The sequence below is a fragment of the Rhinolophus ferrumequinum genome, chromosome 4, assembly GCF_004115265.2.
Source record: "Rhinolophus ferrumequinum isolate MPI-CBG mRhiFer1 chromosome 4, mRhiFer1_v1.p, whole genome shotgun sequence".
Lineage (NCBI taxonomy): Eukaryota > Metazoa > Chordata > Mammalia > Chiroptera > Rhinolophidae > Rhinolophus > Rhinolophus ferrumequinum.
Window position 1 is genome coordinate 82,241,688 of NC_046287.1, and position 13,073 is coordinate 82,254,760.

Below are 13,073 nucleotides of genomic sequence, written 5' to 3' on the forward strand. Positions count from 1 at the left end.
TATTATTATTTGAAAAACGTGTGCAACAAATGCTTTATATTAATAAAATTCTCACCAAAATTACATATGTATATGCACACTCTTTTTTTTTTTTTTTTTTTTTTTTTAGAGAACCATTGTTAAACATTTAGTAGTTCACCACCAATAAGACCACCTGGGTACCAACTGGAAAAAAAAAAAAAAAGATTGGAAGCATTTGCCTATATGTTATAGAATGATAATATAATTGAAGACTATTCAGACATTAACATTTTCTAATCCAGTATTCTCGTTATTATCAAAATTGTCTAAATAATTCACTCCAAAACTTGGAGTTTTAAGCCCAGGTTTCCAGATACTACCCTTCCAAGTTTATCCTCAATAATTTTGCTACCCATCTGTGTGTTCTGGTATAATGCATTGAACATTCTCTGTTTTTCATATTCAACTGTAACAGGAAGGTATTGGAGTAGATGCCTTTTTTTTCTTTTTAATTTTCTTAAATTAATTTTCTTATATTAGCTTCAGGTGAAAGTAGATGCATTTCTAATATTATGCAATATATGAACTTCCTTATCAGTTACAACATTATCTTAATTTAAATAAATTTATATAAGATATGTACCAAAATCAAATATATGCTGAATCTATGGTAGGAGAATGATGAAACTGAGTGAGGTAAAGAAAAGTCTTAATCAATAATCATTGGTTTCAAGGAAAAAAAGTCCACTCAAACAAATTTGAGAGGAAAAGGTACACTTATTAGTAATATTTAAAGGTATCACATAAAATTAAAAGGTAGTAAGTCAAATTGAACCACATTTGGGAATGTCACAATCTCTGTGAAACCTCAGGTCTCTCATTACTTCAGCAGTCTTCAGGAATACCTGGGCCCCCTCTTTCTCCTCAGTTTTTCTACTTTGGTTATCCATGCACAATCACAGCTGCTCCCAAAGAACTCCCATTGCCTCAAGTCAACCCCCAAAATCTATTTGCCATAAGCTGACCCAATTTTCTACCGTCCAGCTTAAATTTCCTGTGACAAAGATACTTATTGGGCTCATTTGGATCGAGATAATTCTCCTGATTCAATGAATTATGGCCATAAGTCTGGGTTGCACTCAGGAGGGGGTACAGGTCCTCTCAGGAAGTCCTTGGAAAAGAAAATAAGGGCTGAGTAGACAGACACCTTGAGATCTTTCTAGACAACTTTCTACTTATTTTTAAGCAGCTTCATTATTTACCTTAAAATATGTCTCATTCTTATTTAAGTAGAAAGGTAACCTTAATTAAATCATATTTTTAAAGAGTTTATTTTTCTGGAGAGTTTTTGGTAAATTTCTATTTTTATAACATGTAATTATACTTCTAAATTATCCGTCCATTAACCTTAAAATATTCACCTTGGTCCATGTCTGAAAGCATGACCATGACAGAATCTGTACTTTCTTAGCATATTATATATAAACAAAATTATATATTTTGTTATATATATAAAATTATTATTTGTTATAATAATTTTTCTGTAGTTGAAGGCAAAATCTAAATGGAAATTCCCACAAAGAAATATCAAATAATGTAAGCTTACATGCTTAATGAAATCAGAAAAAAACATTCTGATTAATTATTTTTCATAATTAATATAATGAAAATTATTGAAACAATGTATTATTTCTTTAATTAGTACCAGAAATAATGCTTTGATATTCTGGAGGTCATCAATGAATAAGAACTTCAAAACAAATGTAACCACCAATCCTGAGTGATTTATTGGCAGGAATATATGCCAATTAGCACTTTATATAATCCTAATTGTATTTGGAATCAAGATGCTCTATTGATATTGATATAGAATAAAATTCACCACTTAAAAAATATTGGTGTACAAAAAATAAAATATTGTTTTCAGGAAGATGGTCAGGGATTGTTGATTTACCAACAATTCTCGATACACTGTGTACGACAATACAAAGACACTTACAATGTCTCTGCAGCTTTTAAAATAAATTTTAAGCACACTGAAATGCAGATTTGTCCTAGCAAAGTAAAGCACGTGAATTAGGTGCCTAGTTTTCTAATAAATACTTACATGCTATCAGATATGCTTGTCAAGATGCCACACTTGTAAGTAAAAAGCCATATCTCTCAAATAAATAGATGGTATCTATAATGGATACTCAGGGGCAGCAATAGTTACTGTCTCCTAAAATTATAACCCAACTGTTATTTTACAGTTTCAGTAAGCACCATAGCTCATAATAGCAGTAATTTACATGTAAACAGACACAACTGTGTTATTTTACTACCAATTATAGTCTTATGTGTATTTCCATGTCCCTGTCTACATCTGAAAATGCAATTAATTTGGAGGCTTAAACAATACAAACTAGTGAAACACAAAAAAAATATGCTAACAAATGCTGGATTTCTAAAACAAGGAATTAATGAATATTTATTAAACTCATATTATTTATGAATAAAACTACAAACATGTGTGGAGAGGATACACATTATCTTTCCAATATCTGTCATTATTGATAGAATAGTGTATCTTAAATGAAAGGAAACACTCGGTGCTACATAACATATAATATGTTCAACTCAGACTTTTGAAAATCTCAATTTCATGTTTCTTAGCTTTTATGGGAAAAGCATTCATTCGTTGAACATTTAGGCTGCTAGATAGTTTGGATGATACATAGATGAATCACTCACAGTTCTCATCTCAATGAGCTTACAGTCAACAACCAAAGAAAAGGCACACACACACATACACACAGCAAAAGAAAAAGTAAACATCAAATATGGTAATCTTTCTTAAAGGAAATGTAATGGCAATAAAGTGAAACTCTTGAAGTTGATTTTGTGATCATGTACCTTATTGCTTTGCGTTAAACAGGCAACATAATCACAAAAAACAACTTTAAAATATTCTGTTTATAGGAGGTCTGACAATTAAGTTCACGAACTCATCCTGGAAAAAGTGCTACATACCTCACTGCTGAATATGACTACGGTCACCTTCGAAGTACTCCCCTTGGGAAGCTGTGCACCAATGCCAGTGCCTAGTCCACCCTTCAAACCAATTTTGGAACTCTTTTTCTGGAATGGCCATCAGAGCTGTCGTCATATTACCCCTGATGTCCTGAATGTTATCAAAATGTCTTCCTTTCAATATTTCCTTTATCTTCGGGTAAAGAAAGAAGTCATTGGGGGGGTCAGACCAGGTGAAAAGAAAGGGTGTTCCAATACAGTTATTTGTTTACTGGCTAAAAACTCCCTCACAGACAGTGCTGTGTGAGCTGGTGCATTGCCGTGATGCAAGAGCTTTGAATTGTTGGCAAAAAGTTCAGGTCATCTAACTTTTTCACGCAGCATTCTCAGTACTTCCACATAGTAAACTTGTACTGTTTGCCCAGTTGGTACAAATTCATAATGAATAATCCCTATGATATCAAAAAGTTCAGCAACATCATTACAACAAGTTCACGAACTTAATTGTCAGACCTCGTATATTTGCCTGTGGTATTTGGGGTGGTAATTTACAATTGCTGTTACAGACACCTTGTGCTATGGGGAGAGGCATGTCCAGAGGAAGCTCTGAATGGTGGTGGGGATGGAAGAGTCAGCTAATTAATATACAGGGCTCAGAGAAAGCCCTTCTCTTGCCTGAGTTTAAGGGAAGGGCTGGTACAAAGAGCAGTTTGAACCTACAGGACATAGGGATTATTTTTTTCTGTATGGTATAATGTCAATACAATTTATTGTTTAGTTATGCAATAAACCTTTCCTGGAGCAACATGTTAAATATGAAAAATGCATTTTTAATGAAAAATCATCCTGAATTTTTTTCAACAACAACATTAATATTGAACAAATATTTGCACAAAATATTTTTCAACATTTACAATCCAATGTAGAGGTCCTAGGGATATTACTAAACATATGAAAATTAGGAAAGAAAAAATTATTGAAGAAGCATGAGCATTTATTTAAAAAGTAATACTTAGATGAATCTTGCTCTGTGAAACATACCTTTTCCTATTGATCAGATTATGTTTTGTAATTAATTGAACTCATTTCCAATTCTAAGTTTCGTTATGAGTTCATGAAAAGCAGATGATAGCTTTTAACATGCTAGCTCCATTAGCAAAAGAAGAATTAAAAAATTCAATAATGTAAGCTACTTCAGGAAAACCAGTTAATTTCAGTAAGATTTAATATTTTTCCATCCAATTCATAGAATCTAAATAAATCTTGTGGAAGTTCATCCTCTTAAAGGTTAAATGTGTAACATTTTATGAATGCTACTTAAATTCAGTTAAAAATTAAACAATGAAGATAAAACTATTTATTTTGAGATGATAACACAAAGAAAAATTTTCATGCAGTATAACATTATAGCAAAAAATATTCTCACTATTTTTTAAAAAATCTTTTAATGACACAAGTTCATGAAATTAAAAGACACACAGATTGAAAAGAAAGAAATTTAAAAATCACTATTCTCAGATCTATAGAGGTATCAGTTTGTAAGAAAGCACAAGATATAATAATTTGCAATGATCACGTGGAAATACTATTTAAAATAGCTGCTTACATTCTTAACATTGGAATATTTTATGGGGCAGTTGAAATAAATTTTTAACACCATATATATTTTACTTTCATTTATAGTTGTTATTTTGCTTAAGGTTGATTTGATGAAAATTGCCACTTACTGGTAATAGCGAGTTTCCAACTTGGTTTTAAGTTATATGAGACCTAAAATGGAGAAGTGTGCTGATTCAGGTGGAAAAACCTGATTATGAGAGGATTCAGAAGGGACAAATAAAACACTTGTTTTCAACTGTTTTGTTATTTATATGCAGAATTTGAAAGGTCTGTTTTCTTCTTTACCATCCCCCACCCCCAAAAAGCTCTCTATTTTAAAATAAGCTAAGCATCTTAAGAAATATTTATTTTTATTTTTCACTAAAATCAAATTAATTCTAAGATAAATATTATCACAATTAGATATAATTTTAGAAAACTATCCAACCACCAATATATGTATCACATTTCTTATGTTTAAATGACTAATTTAGTAGCAAGGAAGGAAAATGACTTATTTAATTTTGATTATATGAAACAATAGGGTCGAGATTCTGACATGTTTACCATAAATCCCCTAGCACAAAACTTTGAACATTGATACCTCTTTATAAAGCACACGCAAGGCAAGCACCTATACCTTTTAATAAGTTTTAATAAGTTATGATTGCAGAAAACCTTTTTTCCACTAGAGCAAACGTCCAAAATAGCTCCCCACAAAATTTCAAAAATGATTATTTTCAAATTGTGATTTTTAGTAGATTCATTTCACGTTTGTTTCAAGTTCACAACAATTTGATAGGAATTTATTGTCAAGGATATTTTTAATATAACTATTTTTGTAATGAACAACATAATAAATTCAACATTTCGTTCAACAAAAATTTTACAAAAGTATATAAATATAGAGAGATATTTTATTTTTCTGCCCATTTCAGTTTTAGAAGTGTCCAGTTTTGGATTAAAATATATTTTTTTAATGTTCCCTTTTCAACTCTAATTCTGTATTTGGGTCCAACACAGGTTTTTAGGATAAATGTTTTTACTATTTTTTTTTTTTCTGTTTTGGTTCCCTGCTGCTAAATATATTATATTGTCTTTCCATTTGAATGGATTTTTACTTGATAAATATAGCTAAGGAAGGTGATTTTCATCATCCATTAAAGAAATATTTGAGAACTGTATTATATAGCTGGTATTATTCCAGGAGTTGCAGGTGAACTCGTAGGCCAACAAACATTAAAATCCCTGTTTTGCTTGCATTTATCATCCACAAGGAAGACCTACATTAAATACGCCCCCCCCCACACACACAATAGAACCAGCACCAGACATGACAGGGCTTCTTCATTAAGGCTCCTGCTGTCTTGAACACTTCTAATAAAGAGATTTGACATATTCTTGGGGTTCCCTCTTTTGAGAAGAGTCTTCCATTGAGTGGAAAGGATAAAAAAGGACTACTAAATATAAAAAGAGTAAGAAATCAACTGGCAAAAGCAAAGGTTGGATGGGATTGAGATCTGCTGTGTATGAGGGCCTCTGAGGCAGTGAGAATTAAATATTGTGTTGCAAAGTAAGCTTCATGAGAAGGGAAGGCCAAACACTGCAGAGCTTCATGTGACCAGTGAAGGATTTTATAAATAAATGATTATAAGGAGAGAATAGCAGGATTAAATATGCAATTTGAAAAGACAACCCTGTTGTGGGTGCAGTTTGTGTATATGTGATGTATGTGTGTGTGTGGGGGGGGGTGTCTTTCTTTCTGTCTCAGAGAAGTGAGGAGAGGCAATAGGGGTGTGAATTCTAACTATGGACAATGAAGAGTTATGGTTAGATTTCAGAAGTATATAGTGTTAAAAGTCCTAAAAACATATAATGGATTATAAATGGCCATTGGGAAATATGAGAAAGACATCTCCATGTTTTCTGAATTTCAGATGGATGGTTATTGTTGCCATTTGTTGAGACAGAGAACATGAACGGTATTTCAGGCAGAAAGATGACGAGCTCAAGTGACTTTTAGAAACAGTGAAGAGCAAATATGAAGTAGGTAGTGAAATAAATGAGTCGAGCTCAAAGAAGAGATTTAATGTAGATATATAACTTGTTGAGTCCTCTGCTCAGATGTGGAAATAATAATTATAGAAGTGAATGAGACCATATCAGAAGAGATGTTAGAGGTGAATTGCTCAAAAGCACCACTGTTGACATTTTGAGGAGGGCAATTTCTTTTTCATAGGGATTTTATGAGGGGCTGCTGTGTGCATCATAGGATGTTAAGGAACATCCCTGGCTTCCACCACCTAGATGCCAGTAGCACCCCTATTTTGACAAACAAAGATGTCTCCAGTTATTGCCAAATATCTTAGGGGCAAAATCACCCTCAGCTGAGAACAAGTGGATTCGATTTATAAGAGGAGAACATTCCTTTTAATATTCTCATATTAGCTATATTTCTCTGTATTGTTAAAATAGAGTCTGGACTTGAACATTCCCTAAGCAGACAAAACAGTGAAGCAACATAAGCAAAACTTTGTCTTTTTTTAATAAACATAAGCAAACCTTAACTTAGGTTACTTTTTGAAAATGCCTCTGATAATCATAAACAAAACTTAAGTCATCTTCCCAAAATGGCATGAGATAATCACTTTTAACCAATACCTTGCCCTCTGGTGACTCCACTGTAATAACCAGTGGAAAGGTTTAACAATTCCCTTATTTTCACATCATAAGCCATCCTGTAATGTCACGCCTCTGACACCACTTTCAGGTTTAAAGATTGCCTGTTTCAAGTGTCTTCTTGCGCAATAACATATTCATATCAACTAACGCTTTTTGAATTTTTATTTCTAATTTTAAAAGTCTCTATAAAACTGTGTTTTTTTTTAATTTTTACTATCCAATAAAATCTCTTTACAGAAATCTATTCCCCAGTGTATATTTGGCACTCTAAATAACCTTTAATTTAGTGGAACTTTTGTGCATTCTCTATTATCTTCATATTTTGTGGCAAAGCAAGTGTGTTATTATTTCATCTTTCATTATCTGTGCTTTCATTCTGTTCAAATTCTATAAGGATAACTTATATGATTAATTGTCATCCCTCAAAATAATTTAGATAATCTTGAAAAATGCCCATTTTGCATAAATATATCAATCTTTCAAGAACATCTTTTCTGTATTGCTTTTGTTTAAATGTTCTGAACATAATCAAACATAGAAATGTCTTAGAAATACCTGAACCTCCTAACTATTATTAAATATATGGCATATTTCTTAATTTTTATATGGTGTTGGACAGACTTATAGATGATATAATGATTTCAAATAGGCAATTCAAAACCGATTTATGTAACAAAGCCCTCAATTATAATGTCTAGAAATATACTTACCTATTCATAATAAAATTAGTACTGTAGAAAAGAAAGGTAATATAAATAATATAAAATAAATATAATATATTATATTATACAGTATGTTGATTTACAAAGCTCAGTGATAAATAGTTGTTGGCAGCATTTAGTTTTCTATATTATAAAATAGCCTAACTCCATATCTGCCATCAGGTTATTTCATAAAATTTTCCTATCAATTTAAATTCTCTGTGTGGCATATGATTAATGTAAATCTTCCTAACCACTGAATAAACATCTCTAATATTTATACTATTATTCTGGCTTTCATGTTTTTTTCTTGGTTCAGATTTTTATCAAATATATGTTTGCTTCGAAGAGTTTTTGATTATTAACTGAGCTCTCAAGTGTATTGATATAGAGTTGTTTGTAGTCATCTTTTCTTCTTTAAGTAGTTACTTATAATAGCTAACTGTTGTTTAGTAATCACCCCAAAATTTAACATCTTAAAACGGCACACTTATATCCTTAGTTTCTAGAAGTCAGAATGAGGGTATGGCTTAGTTTCATCCTCTGACTCAAAGCCTCTCACAGGCTGTTATTTAAGATGGCCAAGTCATCTCGTTTCTACTGTGGCAGAATCCACTTCTAAGATCTCACAGTACTTGTTGGAAAGATTTAGTTCCTTTAGAGTCTGTGAACTGCAGGGTCACGTGGGCTTTTCCAACATGGTAGCTTGAGTCATCAAATTGAGCCAGCCAATGAGTGAAGAGAGAGAGTGAGAGAATGCCAATAAGAGAATAACACAGATAAAAGTCACAACCTTTTGTAAACTAATCATGGAAGTAAGTTTAATATCGCCTTCAGCAACAGTTTAGGTCTGATGTTTTATACTACACTCATACTTGGTAATGGGATACTTCATTGTATGCTTTCATGGATCAGATTATATGTATTTTCTAACAAGGTCAAACCACAAGGTCACTTAGTGATTCAAGGTCAAGCATTCTGCCTTTACCATAGCACACCTTTAAGCCAGAAGCTGTTGCCGAAAGGAGAATATTCTTTGGAAGAGAGCAAGCTTTCCCCAAACTGCAATCCTTGTCTTATCAGATCTTGCCAGAGACCCCACATACCAACCACATCTGTCACAGGCACTGCAGCATCATTGATCTGGTTCATGAAACTCAAGTGGCTTAGTAGTTTTCAGTGTCCTCAACTTGCTCTTGTTCTTGGCCCACAAAACTTGACAGCCTTGTAGGTTATTCAGTAAATGGGTCAAATTATTATATTATACTATGTTATATAACTTTCATAATCCAGAGAGTTGTGTCTCTTTCTTAGAGTTTACAGTTGAAATTGCAAAACAATTATTTTTTATTATATTTATATTATATTAATAAGACCCGGTCTTATTTTACTATAAGACCGGGTCTTATATTAATTTTTGCTCCAAAAGACTCTGATTGCCTGGCTAGGTCTTATTTTCGGGGAAACACGGTATCAAGATGATCGAGGTATCATCAGACTAGACTTTGACAGCAATGGGGATGACATAACTCCGAGGTAAGACTGCATAATGCACTTCTTTTCCTACCAAATCGAGTGGACTTTCTTGCTTGGTGTAAATAACAAAGCTTCTTTTTTTCCAAAAAGATAGCTTTATCTCAGTTACCAGAGGTTAATTTGCACTTGCAAATATAACACCAGTGCAACTGAAGTCTTCACCTGATTACATAACATAATAGACATCACCACTGTTCTTTTATGTCTTCATTGCTTTAAATCTGAAATTCCCTGAGAAATGTTGTTATGAATTTAGTTGGCTCGTTTGATAGAGAGAGGAAGTTGCTTTGGTTTGACCTGAACTTTTCATTCATAACCATAAGTTCGACGGGTTATGAGGCTGATAGTTGGATGCTGCAAGCTACTAAGTACGTCTATTACAAATACATATTCAGCACTCACTTGTGCCAAAATTTTGTTTATTATTTTTCATAAGATTCCATTCAGTGTAGAACACAGTGGTATTTTGTTGTCCCAGATTTTAGGCTAAGTTCAGACATTCTTCCTTAGTACCATTCTTTTGCCTGACGAACTTCCTTTAACATAGCTAATAATGCAATTCTGCCGTACCGAATTCTTTCAGCTTTGGTTTGCCTGAAAGTTCTTTATTTTACCTTATTTTTAGGTTGACTGTTTCTTTTTCTCAACAGTTGAGAAATGTTTCTTTCCTATTCTGGGTTTTATAGAGTCTAATGGGAAATCTCCTGTAATTTATCATCTTTGCTCCTCTGTTTTTAGAGTTCCTTTTTCCTTTGCTTCCTTCAAGATTTTTTTCTTTACCTTTTGTTTTCAATAGATTGACTCTTATGAATCTAGATGCATTTGTGGATTTTATTTTTTAAATCCTGCTTGGAATTCTCTAAAGTTTTGGGATATATAGTTTGTTGTCTTTCACTAATTTTGATTAATTTTGATCATTATCTTTGCAAACATTTCTTCTGGATCATTCTCTTTTCATTTTGGGATTTTAATTGCAATTACGTGTGTATTAGTTAGACCATTTGATTAATTTGGGGTGTGTGTGTGTGTGTGTGTGTGTGTGTGTGAACTTTATTTATGAAACTGAGAGATTAGATAATTTATATTGACCTATATTCAAGTTTTCTGTTGATTTTTTTTCACCCTCAGTTGTATTTAGTCATTTAATAATCGTGTTGGAGGAATTCTCCACAACTTACATTGTGACTTTTACTTCTAACATTCCCTTCTTATTTTTAATTTGTTGTTTCCATTCCCATGTTGATATTTCCCAGCTGTTCATACATGCTGTGTATCTTTTCCACTAGATCTTTTAAAATATTAATCATAGTAGTTATTTTACATTTCCTATCTGAGATCTTCTGCATCTGGGTATCTCTGCAGCTGGTTCAATTGATTGCTCTATCTTTTTGCAATACTGCCCAGCCCTCCCACACCCAATTCTATTTTGGGGTTCATAATTTTTTATTCTATGCCAGAAAAATAGTAGAAAATGAGGTAATTAGTATTTATGCCTAGAAAATATGGATGCATTCACTTCTGTCAGACTTATAGTGTAATGAGTGGAGTCAATCTAGTTAGTAGAGGAGTTGAGGTAAAGAACCATTAAAGCACCACAATCTGTTTCACTACTGGGCTGTTGTTGCGTCATCCTTAGTGGGCTTACCCTGCTAGAGTGTTCCCAGTGTTGCTTTTCAATCTTGAATATCCAGCAGTGTCTGTGTGTTGGCACAATAGAAACATTTTTCTCTCCATCTCTTATCTTTCCCCCAGCAGTAGATTGCTATTGTTTATTCTTAATGCTAGACTCACAATGGGGGCAGGAAGGTTTCTGGTCCAAATGCTGTCTTACGCAGGGCCATTTCAGGTTCATGGGTGACACCTTCTCAGCATTCCTGCCTCTCCTCCATCTGTCAAACTGCAGCCAAATTCTGCCTTGTGTCTGCTGCAGGTCTTAGGCAGGAGAGAGTTTCATGTCCCTCTTTGGGTTTTAACAGACCTATTCTTTGTAATGTTGTGGGTTTGGGGTCTACAATTTTTTTTTTTCCACTTTTGGTTTTCTATGCTTCTGTCCCATGGACAGTTGTTTTTTTGCTTCTACCTTTCCAACAGTAGCCGCGAGTCTTTGCCTGGCTCCTGGAGGTAGGAAGGAGGGTTGTCTATCTGTCCACCAATGACAGACAGGTTTTGCTTTTAATGGTCACCCAGCTATGATCCTGGGGTTGAGATAGTTTGTTTTCTACCCATAACGGCTTAAACCTTTTGTCCCATATGACAGGAGTTTGGGGAAATGTTTCATGCCTTTCCTCAGTGGCAACTGATATTCTCTTTGTCCTCCGTCCTGTTCCCAGTCTTTTAAGTCAGAAAATGATACAGGACAGGAGGAAGAAGTTTCAGTGAATGTGAAATCCTTTTGTGTGTGTGTGTGTGTGTAGGAATCCCGGTTATATTTCAAACTGATACGGTAACCACACTCAGCTTTTAGAATTTTAGCTGATTTCTTCTCAACCACTTCTATAGCAACCACCTCTTCCTCTCCTGCTCTGCCAAAGGTAGAACGAACAGTTTGTTATTCTGACTCTTCTTCTAAGGACTTGTCACTCTTCAGTATTCAGTTGCCTTGGTTGCATTATGGACTTCTGATGAGTTCAAGGAAAGCTAAGCTTTTGAAGATTTATTTTTCTTCTTTAGAAGTTAGGATGGTGTGACTTTGCTCTTTCTATCTATCACCAGTAGTACTTTTAATGCAGGAAATGAGAAGCTAACAAAGTGAAAAAATATGGAAGCCGAGGGATTGTAGGGCAGCCATTCCCAATGGTATTAACTGTGATTGTACTAAAGTAGGTGATTCTCAATAGAGCACCCAGAATCCACAGGCTGAACTCCCACGTCAGTAAGTTGATGACACCTATGCATCTGCTTGCAATTACCACTTGAGAATAATCTCTTCCACCTTCCTAAACCCACAGATTATTGGCAGTATCTGTTCATAACATTCCTGGCAAGAAAGACTTGCAAGTGAAGTTTTCAGGATATATTCCTCTGCATAAAGCAGAGAGTATAGAATGGTGTGAAATATGCTGGACATCAACAAATAATATCAGGCACATCTCAACTCATTAAATTGTAATTTCCAGTATAAGCAAATGATTAAGTCTCTGAATATTTATGGAACTGATCTTTTAAATAAATGGTACATGTTTTAGAATCCTTAAATTATATTTAGAGGGTATTGTAATGGCACTGCAAATACAACAGAATAAACCATTTTTTATTTTATTTTAAAAGTACCAAATGAAAATTCCAAAGGAAACTCATGCTAAGCAAAATTTGCCTTTGCTTGACAGGAATCATATTAGTGGAGAGAATTCTATAACTTATTAACTTTGGGGTCCTATGCATTTTTAATAAAATAATTAAGTAGATTACAAAATGGTCTATTAACATAATAATTACACTCATGTGCCTCTTAAAGAAAGGGTTACATTCTGAGAAATGCATCAGTAGGCAATTTTGTCATTGTGCAAACATCATAGAGTGCACTTACACAAACCTAGATGGTAGAACCTAGTACTGTAATTGCGTGTCATACTTTTATAAGAT